Source organism: Cetorhinus maximus, chromosome 4 (assembly GCF_964194155.1).
Source record: "Cetorhinus maximus chromosome 4, sCetMax3.hap1.1, whole genome shotgun sequence".
NCBI lineage: Eukaryota > Metazoa > Chordata > Chondrichthyes > Lamniformes > Cetorhinidae > Cetorhinus > Cetorhinus maximus.
The window spans coordinates 86,077,690-86,093,530 of record NC_135882.1 but is presented as its reverse complement, the minus strand read 5'-3'; the positions used below and the strand labels follow the sequence as shown (position 1 = coordinate 86,093,530).

The following is a 15,841-nucleotide window of genomic DNA, read 5'->3' as shown; positions in this document are numbered from 1 at the left end:
GTTATGGCAAAGTAGTGGTTAAGTTGCCGGAATGGTAATCCAGTAGAATGTGCATCTAAATGCCACCATGACCGTTTGAGAATTTGAGTTCAGTTTTTAAAAAATCTGGAATTAAAAAGCTTATGTCAGTAAAAGTGACGATGAAGCTGTTGGATTGTCTTAAAAACCAGCCGGCTTAATTAAATCCTTTAGTGAAGGAAATCTGATGCCCTTGCTTGTTCTGGCTGAGAAGTGACTCCAGTCCCACACCATCCAAGCTGACTCTTAACTGACCTCTGAAGTGGATCTCTTAACAAGAGAGCCCAGCACCACCTTCTCAGGGAAACTTAGGATGGTTAATAAATGTTAGCCTTGCCAGCAATGAACACATCCATATAATGAGTAAAACCACAGCAGATTGTGTGGCATTTGAAAAGACAAAAAGATTGTTTCTTTGCGAAACACTAAACTATGTCAGACAGAGAGTTCCTGTCCTAATTGTTAATAGTTCTTTTCTCTTTTCAGATGCTGATGGATTGCTATGTGTTGCTAATATTTTCTGTTTTTTCTTTAAATTTCAGTTTCCTTATTTTCTGCAGTTTATTAGTCTTGGACCTTTTAACAGCATGTCATAACAAGTTCATCATTAATATTTGCATTGCTACCATATTTTTATTTCTATGAATACATATAAATATGGGAAAAACATAGGAAATGCACTGTTTAACTTCAGAAGAACAGTAAAGAAGACAAAAAAAGTGTGGTCCAGAAATACTGAGACCTTTATAATCTAGCTGGGACTTTGTGGCATATAATTACTTAACTGACAGGCAACTGCCACTGTTTTCAGAGGAGGAGGGGAAAGGCTGAGGTAGTGCAAGAAAAAAGTGAGTCAAAGTAACTAAAGGGATTCCATCTTGATGAAAAGATGCTTGACAATCCTCTCTTAGTTTGCAGAGGGGGAAGAACCATTAGATCTGGAGTGTTCATTAAGATCAGACAGAAACAGCTTTCTCACATTTATGTTTACAGTTTCAGTATTCAGTTTATCTGCCTATTGTTATGAGGCTATACACCTTTATTTTTGAAAATATGATTTTTCAACTTCCAACTGATTGGAACTTTTGCAATTTGAACTGAAAATGCAAGGCCACCTTCCAAGGTGGAGATGAGAAACCAACCACCCTCAGGGGAGTGTGAAGAGAGAGACATTTCCGAGATCCAGACACCCGTTAAAACTCATAACTGTCTTAGGAAGAGACATTAAAAATGCAAAGTAGTGGATATTGAAACAATGGCTGCCACAGAGACCCACCCAAAACCTCTTGGAAATACACAGTAGGCGAAGTATTTCAAGTCAAGGCTACCAGCCACTAGAGAGAGATTGCAAGTGACACAGGCAGTGTCTAGAAAGTCTTCAGCAGAGGAAACAAGCTGAGGGCTCTCTCTCTCTTCCTCTCTCTTTTGGAATAAGCATGTCCTCCAGTTCGAGAAGCCAACTCTACCAGAAACCTACCAGTGAACTGAGATCTTGTAATAATTACAACATCTTCTACAGCTGACCACATCCAAGAGACCAGCTAACCTAATTTGGCAGCAACGTTTAAAATCTATGCCTCAAGGACAATCAAAGGATACTGAACCGTATATTCTTTTACCTTATTTTTGTTGCACTCCAACTCACCTTATTTCTGATACGTGTGTGTGTGTCCTAATGACTGCACGACGGTTGAATGCGTGACGTTGCATTTTTATTATTTTTCTTGGGTTTAGTGGTTAATAACTTTACTCTTTCTTTGACTCAAGAAAATCTTATTTGCTTGGCTCCTTATTGCTCACAGCATAAATAGTTAAATACATTCTTATTTGGAAAAGGCATATCCTCATAAAAAAGAAATTTAAACCTTTGTTGTGACCAACCAAGAAAGTTGGATAGGGGGAGCCAGTTCACTCCTTCTCACCTGGTCATAACACTATAAATACATACATCAAATGACTATCTCTAAGGTCTTTTCTAAAGATCCAGGAGAGCATTATGATAACACAGATGGCCATTGAAATAAAGAACAATGTACTTTTATAAACTGATTAATTCATAAATTTTAGTATTGATCTAACAAAAACAAACATTCAGGAAAGCCAATGGAGACATTTGAAAACATTGATTACATAATGAAAGAAACCTTGGTAGCATGATGCAAAAATGCTTCTAGTTCCAATTTATGAAGCCAGTATTTGAGTGTATATCAGATAACCAGAGTTATACCCATTGTAAGATGCTAAAGTCCCATTAAACTGAATGGCCTCCAAAGTGATGCATAGAAATATAAGAAGGTTAAACATAAAAGCAGGCCTAACAGATCAAACAGCCTATGTTGACATTCCACATAAGCAACTAGACTTATTCACATCCATTCAACATGTTCCCATATTTCTTCAACAGTCTTCCTCCATAGGTGCATATCTGCAAGTGACAGAATTATGAAGGAAAACCTACTGTCCTAGAAAGTTCTGCCAGAATACTCTGCATTAACTTAGGCAGATTGAGGAAAGAGGTAAGTTATCTGCACGACGTGTCAAAACAGGAGTGGTTGAGTTCACTGACTTTAATTGTTGACAAATTTTGACTGAAACATCAGCTTTGACTGTAGCAATTTGAAAAATCTTTTCACAGCTCTGCTGCTGAGAAAAGATTCTACAAACTGCCTTTTGGCGGTTTCAGGCAGGGAAATCTTTTTTCTTCCCATGCTTCTGTCATGGACCCTTTACCATGGGAATCAGCATAGTCATTCCCATAAATGATGGAACGAGAATGTGAGCAGGAAGGAGAGGAAATGATGGACGCAATCATGGTAAGGCTACACCAAAAAAGAAGCAGAGCAACTCGAAGGCACTTCTCCATCAGAGTTTGCAGACCACTATACTCCTTTGAGAATGTATCAGAAGAAAGCTATATAAGTGGTCAAAGGAAACAGCAAAGGATTTGTGTGTCCCCGTGATAAACTGACCTCCAATTATCCTCTTAAACACAAAGTGGTTGTACTGTGCACACAGGTATTTACATATCAAGTGGGCCGATATCGTTCCTGCTACTTGAGGATGCCACACCAACAATACATTGCATTTATATAGCATCTGTAACATAGTTAGATGTTCCGATGCTTCACAGGAGAATTATCAAACAAAATTTGATACCGAGCCACATAAGGTGATATAAGGGTGATGACAAGAAACTTGGTCAAAGAGGTAGATTTTAATTTAGATAATTGACGGCAGCCACTTGCAAAGTCAGCATTTATTGTCCATTCCTAATTGCCCTTGAGAAGATGTGGTGAGCTGCCTTCTTGAACAATTGCAGAGTGTGGCAAAGGTATTCTCACAGTGCTGTTAGGAAGGGAATTCAGGATTTTGATCCAATGACAATGTAGGAACAGTGATACATTTCCAAGTCAGAATGACTTGTGATTTACAGGGGAACATATAGATGGTAATGTTCCCTGCTGCCCTTGTTCTTTGAGATGGTAGAGGTCGCAGGTTTGGGAAGTGCTGTCAAAGGAGCCTTGGCAAGTTGCTGCATTGCATCTTGTAGATGGTACTGCTGCTACTGTATTCTGGTGACAGAGGGAGTGAATGTTTAAAGGTGACAGATGGGATGACGATCAATTGAGCTGCTTTAATAAAAGCAAAATGCTGTGGATGCTGGAAATCTGAAGCAAAAACAGAAAATGCTGGAAAAAACTAAGCAGGTCTAACAGCATCTGTGGTGGGAAAAACTGAGTTAACATTTTGAATCCGTATGACTCTTCTTCAGAGCTAAAGACAAGTAAAAATGTGATGAAATTTATACAGTTTAAGGGGAGTGGTGCAGGTGAAGCTGGACAGAAGGCCAGCGATAGATGGGGGCAAAAGAGAGATTAACAAAGATGTCATGAACAAAAGGACAAAGGGGTTGTTAATGGTGCTGGTAAGGGCTAAAGGAGGTGCTGATGGTGGCATTAAGGTAAGAAAGCAGAATGAGATAATACCAGGACAAGGGTAAGCACTCTGAAAAGAACAATATGAACAAGTGACAGATGGCTCTTGTGGGGGTGGGGTGGGGGGAGGGGACGGTGGTGGGAAAAAAGATAGAAAATAGGGTAAATGTTGGGGATAAAACAATGGATAAAAATGAAAATAAATAAAAATGAAAACAGTGAGCTGCTTTGTTTGGATGTTTTTGAGCTTCTTGAGTGTTGGAGTTGCACTCAGGCCAGTATGGACTGCTTCAATATCTGAGAAATTGCAAATGGAACTAATCACTGCAATTATTAGCAAATATCCCTACTTCAGACCTTGTGGCTGGGATAGCCAGTAATGAAGCAGATGAAGATGTTTGGGCCTAGAACATTACCCCGAGGAACTCCTGGGGTTGAGATGATTGGTCTCAAATAGTGAAAACCATTTTCGTTAGTGCTAGGTTTGACACAGAGCCAGTGGAGAGCATTCCCCCTGATTCCCATTGGCTTCCATTTCACTAGGGCTCCTTGATCTCACATGGTCAAATGCTGTCTTGATGTCAAGATCAGTCACCCTCACCTCACCTCTAGAATTCAGATGTTTTCCCATGTTTGGACCAAGGCTCTAATGAGGTCAGGAGCTGAGTGGCCCTGGCAGAACACAAAACTGAACATCAGTGAGCAATGCTCCCACAGTGGTCTAAATATGCCTTGTACAAATTCACAATCACTTCCTTACATTTGTATTCAATGCTCTTATATATAAAACCCAGAAGCTCCTTCAGTTTATTTATGTACTCCACGCCATCATCTAATGTTCTATGGCCAATTTTATACTAGGTCTAATTGCATCTCCAGTAGGATTTCAGCAGAAAATGCCAAAACATATATTGGGAGCTAAACCATTGGCTCCCTTCCACCTCCGTGTTTTCAGCTGGAAGTGACAGCATATGCAATAGGTCTGCCGATATATGAATGGACATAGTGGAATACTGTGCAAATGACAAAAATATGCCATCCAACATATTTTCTGTCAATTGTACCTTAGCGACAACTGGTCAGTAGGGACACCTGTTTTTCCCAACCATTCAGTAATGTTTAAGGGCTTTAGAGTGACATTTAAAAACAATTGCAATTAATCATAGAAGCTTAAGTGGCACTTCTTAAAACTTTTCTTAACAATTCAGCTGTTAGCACAAATCTGTACCGCAAAATGATTCGGTATTCTAACTTTTAATTCCTGGTCCAGAAACTGCAATGTTCATTTACAGTGCTTCAAGGAGATATACAGTTGCTTCCCTTTTGACACTGATCCCAGATGAACTGTTTCAATCTCCTACTTACAGCAATTATGTGCAAAAGTTCATGGAAATTAACTGGGTAAGAGGAAGTATAATGAACGGCAGGCACCATTTGTCTGCTGGCTACTGTAAATTCCGGCCGTTTATCATATTGCAAATGTTTTCTTTCACTCTTCTATTTCCCAAAATACTACTTCCGATTTCCCTGTATTGAACTGCATCTGTTGCTCATCTACTCATTTCGCCAATCTGCTTATTTTCTCCTGCAACCCTTTGCATTTTCCTCACACTTTACCATGATTCCTCCTGATTAAATAAATGGAGTGTACATAATACAAGAGAAGGGGACAATGTACAATTACAAATTGCCTCACCCCAAAAAAATATTTCAGTTGTAGTTTCAAAGACAGCTTTCGGAGTGATGTTAGAAGTGAAAAACATCAGAATGAACATCACCAATGTGCTGGGAAACATATTAAGAGTGATGTTAAATTTGTGCCTGGCAGAAACTGAGCGAGTGGGGGGTTAAAATCAGCCAGGTGACTTACCCTGAAGAGTTAGAAAATATTGTAGAGATGCTGCAGATTAAACTGTCTATCATTTTAATTTATTTTATTTAATAACCTTTTGTGCTGTTAGCTTGTAGTTGTAGCTTATGAAGTCCTTACACAAGGTAAATGGTTTACTATGATGGTAAAAAGATTACTTTTTCTTGTAAGAGAATTATATGTTTTTATACCTGTTTGGTTGAAACAGCTGTTGTGTAGTCTTGTATAGATCATGGTAGTCTGCTGTGCTCTGCACATCCAGGTGCTGCAGAGGGGTGGAGGCCCTGGCCAATGAGGATATAGTGGAGTGCGAGACACCCTCAGACAAGGAGGATGATGAGGAAGCTGATGACCAGCCGAAGCCTTCTGAAAGACATGAGGGGCTGTGCAGAAGGTATAATTTCATAGGCACTAGGGAGGCTTGGAAGCTGTTCATAGAGCTGGATTTTACGTTTCCCCCGCTGGCAGGTATGAAGGCGGGAGGAGGGACATAAAATCCAAAGGGTGGCCTGCCCTACCGCCAGCTCACCTGCCCCTGACCTGTCTGAAATTTTACAGGAGGCAGGGGAGACACTGGATGGCCCACCCATCCTTGGGCTTATCAAGGCTCTTAACTGGCCAATTAATGGTGACTTAAGGGCCTTATCTCACAGCTGCCGTTATTTTACCCATGGTGGGAAGAGGCCCACACCATGTGGGGAACCCAACAGCTTTACCTGGTCTGGTGTTGGATAAGGGGGTAGACCTCCTATGGGGGGCCTCTTGGGCCCATCAGAGGCATCCCCTCAAGGTCTTTCATCACCAAAACCTCCCTCCTGGCCTCTTGGACCTGGCCCCCACCCTTCCTCTTTGCACATTTGGGCTCCAGCAGTTCTAGCTTAAACAGTAAATAGAAGTTAAAGTTGATTAGCTAGAAGAATAACCTGAGGACAGGACGTCTGGTAAAGGAATACAGGTTAAGGTTAGATTTTTGTGGGGAAGCTAGGAGCACTCTTTCCATCGGTCAAGAGTTGCAAATATTGGGTTAGAAATTGTTAGTTGTGTTGATTCAAGAGCACATACTTGGGCTAAATGTTGCAAAGCTACCTGCAAAAAGGGTATAAAATAGAGGTGCATCACTGAGGCCTTTTGCACTTGCGAAAGCTTAGCATTTGGCACAGGACACTTGCTGAGGGGCACTTGTTGGGATAGAGAGTTAGGAGTAGGTACTTACTAGCAGGTTAGCATTTGCTTAGTACATTGCCAGTTGACAGGTATTTGTCATCGGCTGAGGAGTTGCTGTGGAAACTCATTACTAGGCTTAGCTAGTGACTAAAGTAATTGTCACAGTATTGAAAGTTGCCATAAGAATCCAGTATTAGAAATCAATGGATCCAGTATAGACAGGTTTTCCAGGGCTAAAATAATTGCCTTAAGAGAAAGTGAATAAAAAAACACATAACCACTTAGCTGTCAGTTAAAGTCTAGCTTAAGAGAATTGGTAGTAAAGTTCAGTCTTAGTCATTTTGGGAAAGCTACAGTTTTTCTTAGAGAGCGAGAGAAAGAGAGAACATTCAGTAGGCAGGTATGAAATGTGTAACTTCAGCAGTTAAGAAGGATTGAAAGCTTCAGCAGTTAAGGTATACTGGGAAGTTGTGAGTTGAAAAAGGATCCACTAGAGTTGATGTCTTAGAGCTACAAAGTGATTTGTATGTATGTTAGAGTCAAGTTGGCTAAGCTAAAATCTTGAAGGACGCTCTGAGTCAAGAGACCAGGTTCAAGGAACTAAGAAGAATCAGAAGTCCTGGGATCCACGGGACTTGTGTATCATGAAGTCCTGGGATCCATGTTGAACTTGGCCTTTCCCTGCCTTGACTAATGAAATGTTACGTATCAAACTTTATTGTCTGAGAAACCTTGTTAGTTTGCATTCTATATTAGTGATCGTCCTTTTTGCCAATATGGTTGTTTCTCGACAAGAATTTTCTTACTCTGGGATTAAGTATAGGGGTCAGATCCCTACATCCTTCCTACATTATCCTTCTAAACAAATAAAGGTCCAACTTCAACCTCCATTGTTGCTCTTTACTTCAGGCAAATCTGGACCCATTTCCTAGTGCCTGATGCTTTTGCACAATGAAAAGGATAACCACACGCCATGGACCCTCTCAAATGGCCCGTGGGGTGAACCATGGTACTCCTGCACTTCAAAAGGGTCTTCAACTAAAGATGGAAGATCGCCAAATCAGATACTACCTTTATTACAAATATTGGCATGTATAAGCAATAACTCCTTAACAATCTATTTACCTTTGAAGCCCAAGCACATCTGATGCGTTTTCTTAATTCTTTTATGAATGCTTCTATGTGATGCTCCTCCTTTGCTGCTGACTGGGGTGGAGGCAGGCTGCTGTCCTTGCTACCCCATTGTTTGGGATAACCTTGACAGTCATCCCTTGGCTACCTGAGGCCTTGCAGACCCCAATATGCTGAGGAGTTCCTGCGCAGGTATAGGAGCCTTCTCTGTTGTCACCACAACTTGAGGTGCTGGTGGCATTGGCAGAATGGATGAGGGACCATTGTCCACACTTGGAGCATTGCGAGAGGGTCTTCCTGAAGCAGAAACCAGCCACTCTTCCTCCTTTGCAAGACAGATTATACCTCCCTGCTGACATGAGAAGGACAAGGAGTTGGTGGAGACTCCAGGCATGTCATCCACCTCTCACCTTGCCACTGCTGCATAGAGCTCATGGACAAGGCGATGGAATTGCAGGATTGCAGGATAAGTAATAGAAGCAGCAGTAAGCCGTTCAGCCCCTTGAATCTGCTCCACCATTCAATAAGTTTATATCTGATATGATTGTGGCCTCAACTCCGCTTTCCTTTCCGGCCCCCAGAACCATCAAATCCCTTGGAAATTAAAAGTCTGTCTAACACAGCCTCAAATAATAAATGACCCAGCCTCACTGCTCTTCGGGGAAGAAAATTCCATAGATTAACAACCCTCTGAGGGAAGAAATTCCTCTTCATCTCCATCTTAAATGGGAGACCCCTTGTTCTGAAACTGTGCCCCCTAGTACTAGATTCCCTCACAGGGGGAAACGTCCTCTCAGCATCCACCCTGTCAAGCCCCCTCTGAGAATTTTCTCCCCGTTGGGCAGGCTGTTTGGGAGCGGGCGCGGGCGGGCGCGGAGCCGATCACTGCCCGTGATCGGCTCCATGTCGCCATTTTATGCAGGCGGGCCAATTAAGGTCCGCCCAGCGTGAAGCACGGCTCCTGAGGATAACAGGACTGGGCGGGCGGTGGTGGGAGTGCAATGCCCGCTGGGTCCAATGGCGACCCGGCAGCCTGTTTAAATGAAGCGCTGGCAGCCTTGCAAAGACTGTTCATCATGGCCAGGAGAAGGGCTCATCAGAGCGCTGCTGGAGAGCAGGTCAGGCTGAAGGGTAGGGCAGCGGGGCAGTGTGCCCCTCGTTTTTCCGATGAGTGCCTAGCTGCCCTCCTGGAGGAGGTGGCAGCACAGCGGGAGGTCCTCGTTCCGAGGGACAGGAGGAGGAGGCCCCCCCACCTGACCAAACGTGCCTGGGAGGAGGTAGCAGAGATAGTCAGCTCCCATGACGTGGTGCAATGCACGTGGGTCCAGTGCTGCAAGCGATTCAACGACCTCTTCCACTCGGGAAAGGTGAGCACCATGTTGGCATAGGTCAGTTAACACAGCCGGTAACCTTTCCCCCCAAGCCCTCCGCCCCCCCCCCTCACCGCCCAACTCTATTTGCAGTTACAGCATTGAATCCTTCACGGCATGTTTCCCTCACTGGGTGGGCCAGCAGATATCATCCATGCCTTGGTTACCCTGAGAGGGTAGTGCTGAGATGGGTTCTGCACCCGCAGCATGTGTGACACTCACACCCAGAGTAGAGTTTTGGGGGCAAACTCAAGGATCTACACCTAGGCAGAGTGCTGGAACTGCAAAACATGTCAAAGTCAGGGTGCTAACATGCTGGGAGGGGAGCTTCCAGGTGGCGAGGCACCAATCCATCTGCTGCCCTTGGCGTTCCACGTGTTTGTGCCTCCTTGCTTTGCAATGTTAGACCGTGTGGTGCCAAATGTGATGGAGGCAGCATGTGGGCAAGGGGAGGGTCAGCCCTGGCTTCTTGGTGTGAGTGTGACAAAGCACTGGAGCCCTGCAATGTCCCACTCTGGCTGGGGTGGCAGGGATGCGATGGGAATCCAGGTACAGAGTGGACTAATCAACGCTCTTCTCTCCTTTTCAGGAGAAGACTGCACACAATGCCACCGAGTGAATGCGGACTGGCGGAAGCCAGGCTCAGTTGGCCATCGTGATCAGATACGAGCAGGAGGCGATGGATCTGGAAGGCCGCCATGCACCCAGGTCCACCGGTGGCGGTGAGGCTGGAGTACAATGGGGGGGTATGTTTGCCGAGCACTGAGGTCACCATGTGTGTCCCAGCAGCCATGGCACTGCTGAATGCTCAGTGATTGCAACATGGGTTGACCATTGGTTATGGAAGGGTGAGCACATACTGATCCGGGGGACAGGCATGCGCATTGACATTGTCTCCACTTTAACTAATCAAATGTCCTTCTTCCTCCTTTCAGCATCACCGGAGCAGGTGCCAGGAGGAGGAGGCAGAGGGGCCACCTCTCACACCTGAGGCCCCTGAACAATTGGACTCACCAGCGTCACACCATCTCTGCCAGGCAGGCACCAGCGCAGATATTAGCACCTCGGTGGGAATTAGATTGTTGGCTAGTTTCCCAGGGCACAGCGGTGAGGGCACTTCACGCTCACTTGATGTGCGGGCAGAGACAGAGAGTGCCCATGGCGCTGGCAGTCGGAGGACTGCTGGGGACCAGGGACATGCTCGGTTGGTGGCTGGTGATGTGCCTCTGGAGTCGTCTGTGAGGCAGCAAATGCTGGAAGTGCAGCAGGGTCTGTGGGAGGGTCTGGCGAAGATACTTGAGGTTATGCGTGGTATAGTCTCTGTGCTGGAGGAATCCACGTGGAGCCTCACCAATGCAATGAGCCTCATGGGCAAGCACCATGCTTCCCCCATGGAGAGAATGGCGACTCTCATGGTGAGGTTCCTCCAGGAGAACAATCAGGGCTTCCTGGGGATGCGCTCAGACCTGCAAGCCCTCACAGTGGCATTGAACTCAGCTGGTCAGTGTCAGTGTGGGAGATGGATTGGCACCAAGTATCCCATCTCGGTGCCCATTCATCAGTGGTGAGCAGGAGGTCCCAAGCGACCTCACGTCGACGCAGCAGCTGCCTGTCGTCTTTGCGGGCTCCTCTCAGGGCGATCCGGCTGAGGGCAGCAGCTCCTCCGCCCCTCTGCCAGTGACCGTGGCATCCGATGAGGCTGCAGCAACTGGGGAGATGCCAGCTGTGGAACTGGCTGCTCCCTCCCAGGCGGGGCCATCACAGGCTCCACGGGCCAGAGGACGTCCGTCAAGGTCATTGAGGCCAACAGGACAGCACAGTGAGCAGCTGTCTCAGATGCCAGTGCCAGCGAGGAGGGAGCTCCGAGATGTAGCACCCACAAGCGTAAACTTAAGGCACCTGAGGCACACTACGAGTTTCTCACTGGTGGTTTTATGTTGCCCCGCTATTAGTTCATGACCACTTGGTGTGATGCGTAACACCTTTGTAATTATTTTTTTTTTGGCGCTTCATTTTGTTAAATCATTAAATTTTGATGTGATGGCTTAGGGTGATTCCTTACTTCTGCAAGTGGACGGGAACCCATGATGTTATGAGTGAGTTGTTTGACATTGAGCTTTGTTGACAAGGCCCTTAGTTAATGTTCCTACACAGGCAGATGTTGCTCTCAGGTATCAAGTATGGAGCCTGCAGCCCTGGCTTGTGTTGGAGGCCCATCTGTGGTGGGCTGAAGGCTCGTTGGATTAAAGCCTCCTGAGTGTCCCTGCCTCCTTGGAGTATGCCCGGGTCAGCGTCTACCCCCTCAGCGTTCTCCTGTGCGTGCTCATCCTCGGACTCACTGCTGGACTCATCGTGTGCATCCGGAGCAACCTCGTCTACGTCTTCCTCATCCACTGTGTCGCTCCTTTCCAGCGCTAGATTGTGGAGAGGGCAGCATGCAACCACTATCAGCGACACACGATCTGGGGGGTACTGGAGTGCAACCTCTGAACGGTCCAGGCATCGGAAGCGCATCTTGAGAAGACCGATGGTTCTCTCCACCACAGCCCTTGTGGACGCGTGGCTCCTATTGTAACGCTGCTCAGCCTCCGTTCTTGGATGGTGGAGAGGCGTCATGAGCCACCTTTTGAGCAGATAGCCCTTGTCACCCAGCAGCCAACCATCCAGCCAGACTGGAGCACTGAAGAGCCTCGGCACCTGGAGTGTCTGAGGATGTAAGCATCAGGGCAGCTGCTTGGGTACTTTGCACAGACTTGTAGAATCAGCATCCTGTGATCACACACTATCTGCACGTTCATGGAGTGGAAGCCCTTCCTGTTGACGAAGGCACCGGGCTCACCCGCTGGTGCCTTGATGGCCACATGTGTACAGTCTATTGCACCCTGGGCACGGGAGAAGCCACCAATCGCTGCGAAACCTCTGGCTCGTTGTGTCTGGCTTGCCTCATCCCAGCGGTAGTGGATGAAGGTCAATGCACGCCTGAACAGAGCGTCTGTCACCTGCTTGACACAAGTGTGGACAGCTGACTGGGAGAGTCCTCAAAGATCACCCACTGACCCCTGGAAAGAGCCGGAGGCATAGAAGTTGAGGGCAGCCATGTCCTTCAACGCCACTGGCATGGGGTGTCCACCCATACAGTTGACACAGATCTCAGGGTCTATCAGCTGACAAATGGAAGTCACTGTCTCCCTTGAGAGACGGAGCCTCCTTTGGCACTGCACCTCAGACATAGTGAGGTAGCTGCTTTGCCACCTATAAACCCTGGCAGCAGGATAGTGGCATCTTCTGCAGCCTCTACTGCCTTGGACTTCCTGTTGGCCCTGTGCCCTTTGTGCCTGTGCCTCTCCTCCCAAAGGTGGCTCCCCTGGAGGCTGAATGTGGACTTCTGGCCTCCTCCCCCTTCTGCCCTTCCTTCCTCCTCAGAGGAATTGCCTCCAGTGGAGAGCACAATCCCCATTCCCAGGCTTCCTGAAACCAGCAAGGTCCCAGAACTGATGTTTACTCAAGAGTCCTGACCTGAAGCCTGTCGCTCTTGTCCAAGCAGCTGTGAAGAGTTTTGAAGTATTCCTACTCACACAGGCAAGTAGCAGTAAGTTTAAGCATTAAATGTCAGACAAATAACACTCGCGACCCCCCTCACCCCTCTTATCCTGCCCATGGATGAGGTTTATACAAATGTCTCCTACCCACCTGCCCGTTGCGCCCACGCGACGTCCTGAAGATCACACGGGCCCCGGAAAATCTCCGACCATTGCCTCTTGACTTCCTCTGCCACCTCTGTCTGGGCTTGCCTGGTTAGGTGAGGAGCTGTCTTCCTTCTGTCCCTGGGGAAGAGGACCTCCTGCCTTTTCCGAGTCACCTGGAGGAGAACGTGTAAGGAGTTGTCACTTCAGGGGGCCTTTGGGATCGCCTTCTTCTATGCCAGTAAGTGCCTTGATCCTCTTGCCTTCATAATGCCTGACTCGCTGACCTTTTGGCCTTCTCCCACTGACAAGGCCGCACTGTTGGCTGGCCCTTCAGGGAACGCTCAAGTTAGAGAACGTCCAGATAGGGAAGGTTTCGGGCTGCATTCCAATTCCAACAGCCCTTTAAAGATGGTGCCGATACATCCATTGGCTAACACCGTGTCCACCGCCTCAATGCTTGCCTCCACACTAGGAACGGTTGTCCCTCCAGCCAGCAGTTAATTGGGCGGCTGGTGCGAAATAGTGGTGTAATCAAGGGGTAGAGTTGGGTGTGCCAGCACCACACAGTTGCAACACTTTACTCTGCTCATAAGATCCCAGCTCCTGTTTACATCCGCAAATGGGGCTTCCACCCGATTTACTGAAAGGGAGTGGCAACAGATCGGTGAGCTGCTGTTCCGTGGCGAAATGTTAGAACAAGGTCCTATATCCCTTTAGGTGGATCTAAGAGCTCTCACGACACTATTTGAAGAAGAGCAGAGTTACACCAGTGTCCTGGAAAGGAATTTCCCTCAACTAACATTTAAATTATAACAGATTATCTGGTTATTTATCCATCTACCGAATTGTGGGACCTTCTATGCAAATTGTCTGCTGCATTTCCCTAAGTTATAACAATTGACTGTGAAATGCTTTGGGACATTCTAGGTCATGAGAAGTGTTAAATAAATGAAAATTTTCTTTCTTGACTTCAAATAATTGGATAATTCTACTTTTAACATAAAAATAAAATTAGATTATTAGAAGCACACTGTTTATCGATTCAGATGCCTCTACTTTAAAACTTTTTCCTTTTATTGCCTTCCTCCATCATGACCTTTTTTTTTTACCATTTGTCTTAACCCCCAGCTTTTCCACCTCCTATATGCATCTATGGCTTTCAAGCTGACTATTTTACTCTCTTATTTTTCTTTACCCTAGCAACTTTAGTTCAAACCAACTCATATCGCTCCTTCAGCCTCCAAATTATCCAAATTTCTGCTGCAGATGATGTGCCCTGCAATAAGTTCCACTCACCCATCATCTATGACCTCGTTGACCTATAATGGCTTTCTGTACCCCGCCAACTTTGTCTTTGCTATAAGTCCCTTGCTACCTTGCCCTACCCTATCTCCATAATGTCCTCCAGCCATATTGCAAACTTGACATTCCCCTGACTCCGGCCTTCTGTGTATCTCTTTCTATTTGACCCAACTTTGGTGTCAGAACCTTTGGGTTATGGGACTACTCTGTGGAACACTCTTAATAAACACTGCTGCTTCTCTCCATTTTTAAAAACCTCCTGCAATCCCATCTCTTCAATCTAGCCTTTAGTTACCCTTCCTAACTCTGTCTTCCTAGCTTGGCATTAATGTTCACTATAAAATGCCTTGAAGCATCTTTATTGTTAAATACATTATATAAGTGCAGTTAATTGTTAACCTCCCTGTAAGATATTGGCTGCGGTTCTGTTTGGTTCTGGCACTCCAACAGTATAACCAAACTCTACTGCAGAATTGGGTGTAGTGCTCTAAAATTTGGAACCCTATCTTCCTACATATTGAACTTCAGTTGCTACTTCCCAGCTCAGGTGCAAACCTTGTCACGTTTGTTTTGTTTAATTTTGGCTGCCCCCACTGAGAGTCCTAGATTAGTGCGTCATGAATCCTCAGTTTCCTTAAACTTTACTGCTTCATGGCTGAGATTTCAAGTAATTTATTTTTGCTAGTATCATGATGGACCCCAGATGTTTTAAGGAAAATTAGCTCAAACATCTTGGAGGAAGAAAGTTTAGCATTCTTTTGAATATTGCCTCCTATTTATTTACACACACTATGCTTTCCTTCTGTGTGCAGATAAGATTATGTTTGTTTGCCTTGTGTTGGGAAGGTTACTGTCCTGAAACCATGTCAAGTCTCCCAGTGTTTTTGACTCTTCCCACAATCTCACTGGAAGTATCAAATGTCATTTTGCATTTTCTGCAGTCAAACCAAAGAGAATTTCCAAAATCCAGTGATGCTTGGAAATCAAATCATGTAAATAACATTGTAGTATCAAACACTAGAAGAAGTATGGGTGAAGATGAGGATTTGGTTAATTTACTCTGGTCAACAACCTCAAGGAAATAGATGCATTTTGATGCTCGTCAACTCCGAAAACATATTCCCAGGGTGGTGCATGGGCAAACCATGTGCTCAGAAACCTCTGAAAATGTATGTCTGTACTGAGAGTCTGTTAGATCATCCTTATGTTAGAGTTCAGCATTTAGGTACAGGACTCTTTAGATTTGCTGTTTACTGCATGTGTTTAACTTTAAATTGACTATTGTCAATGCGGCACCATAAATATTGCTGCTAAAACATTACTTGTGGCACTTTAATCAAGTACAATTAAAATTCAGTTAAAATA

General features: G+C 45.5%; 1 long non-coding RNA gene across 1 annotated transcript; it reads right to left on the bottom strand.

Annotated features, from left to right (window-relative positions):
- Positions 1-2,054: 2,054 nt before the first annotated feature.
- LOC144679737 (uncharacterized) lies at positions 2,055-13,342 on the bottom strand. Its single transcript, XR_013576411.1, has 3 exons — positions 13,179-13,342; positions 4,560-4,625; positions 2,055-3,737 (listed from the first exon to the last, which is right to left on the bottom strand). It is a non-coding gene; the product is annotated as an uncharacterized LOC144679737 (long non-coding RNA).
- Between the last annotated feature and the right edge of the window lie 2,499 nt (positions 13,343-15,841).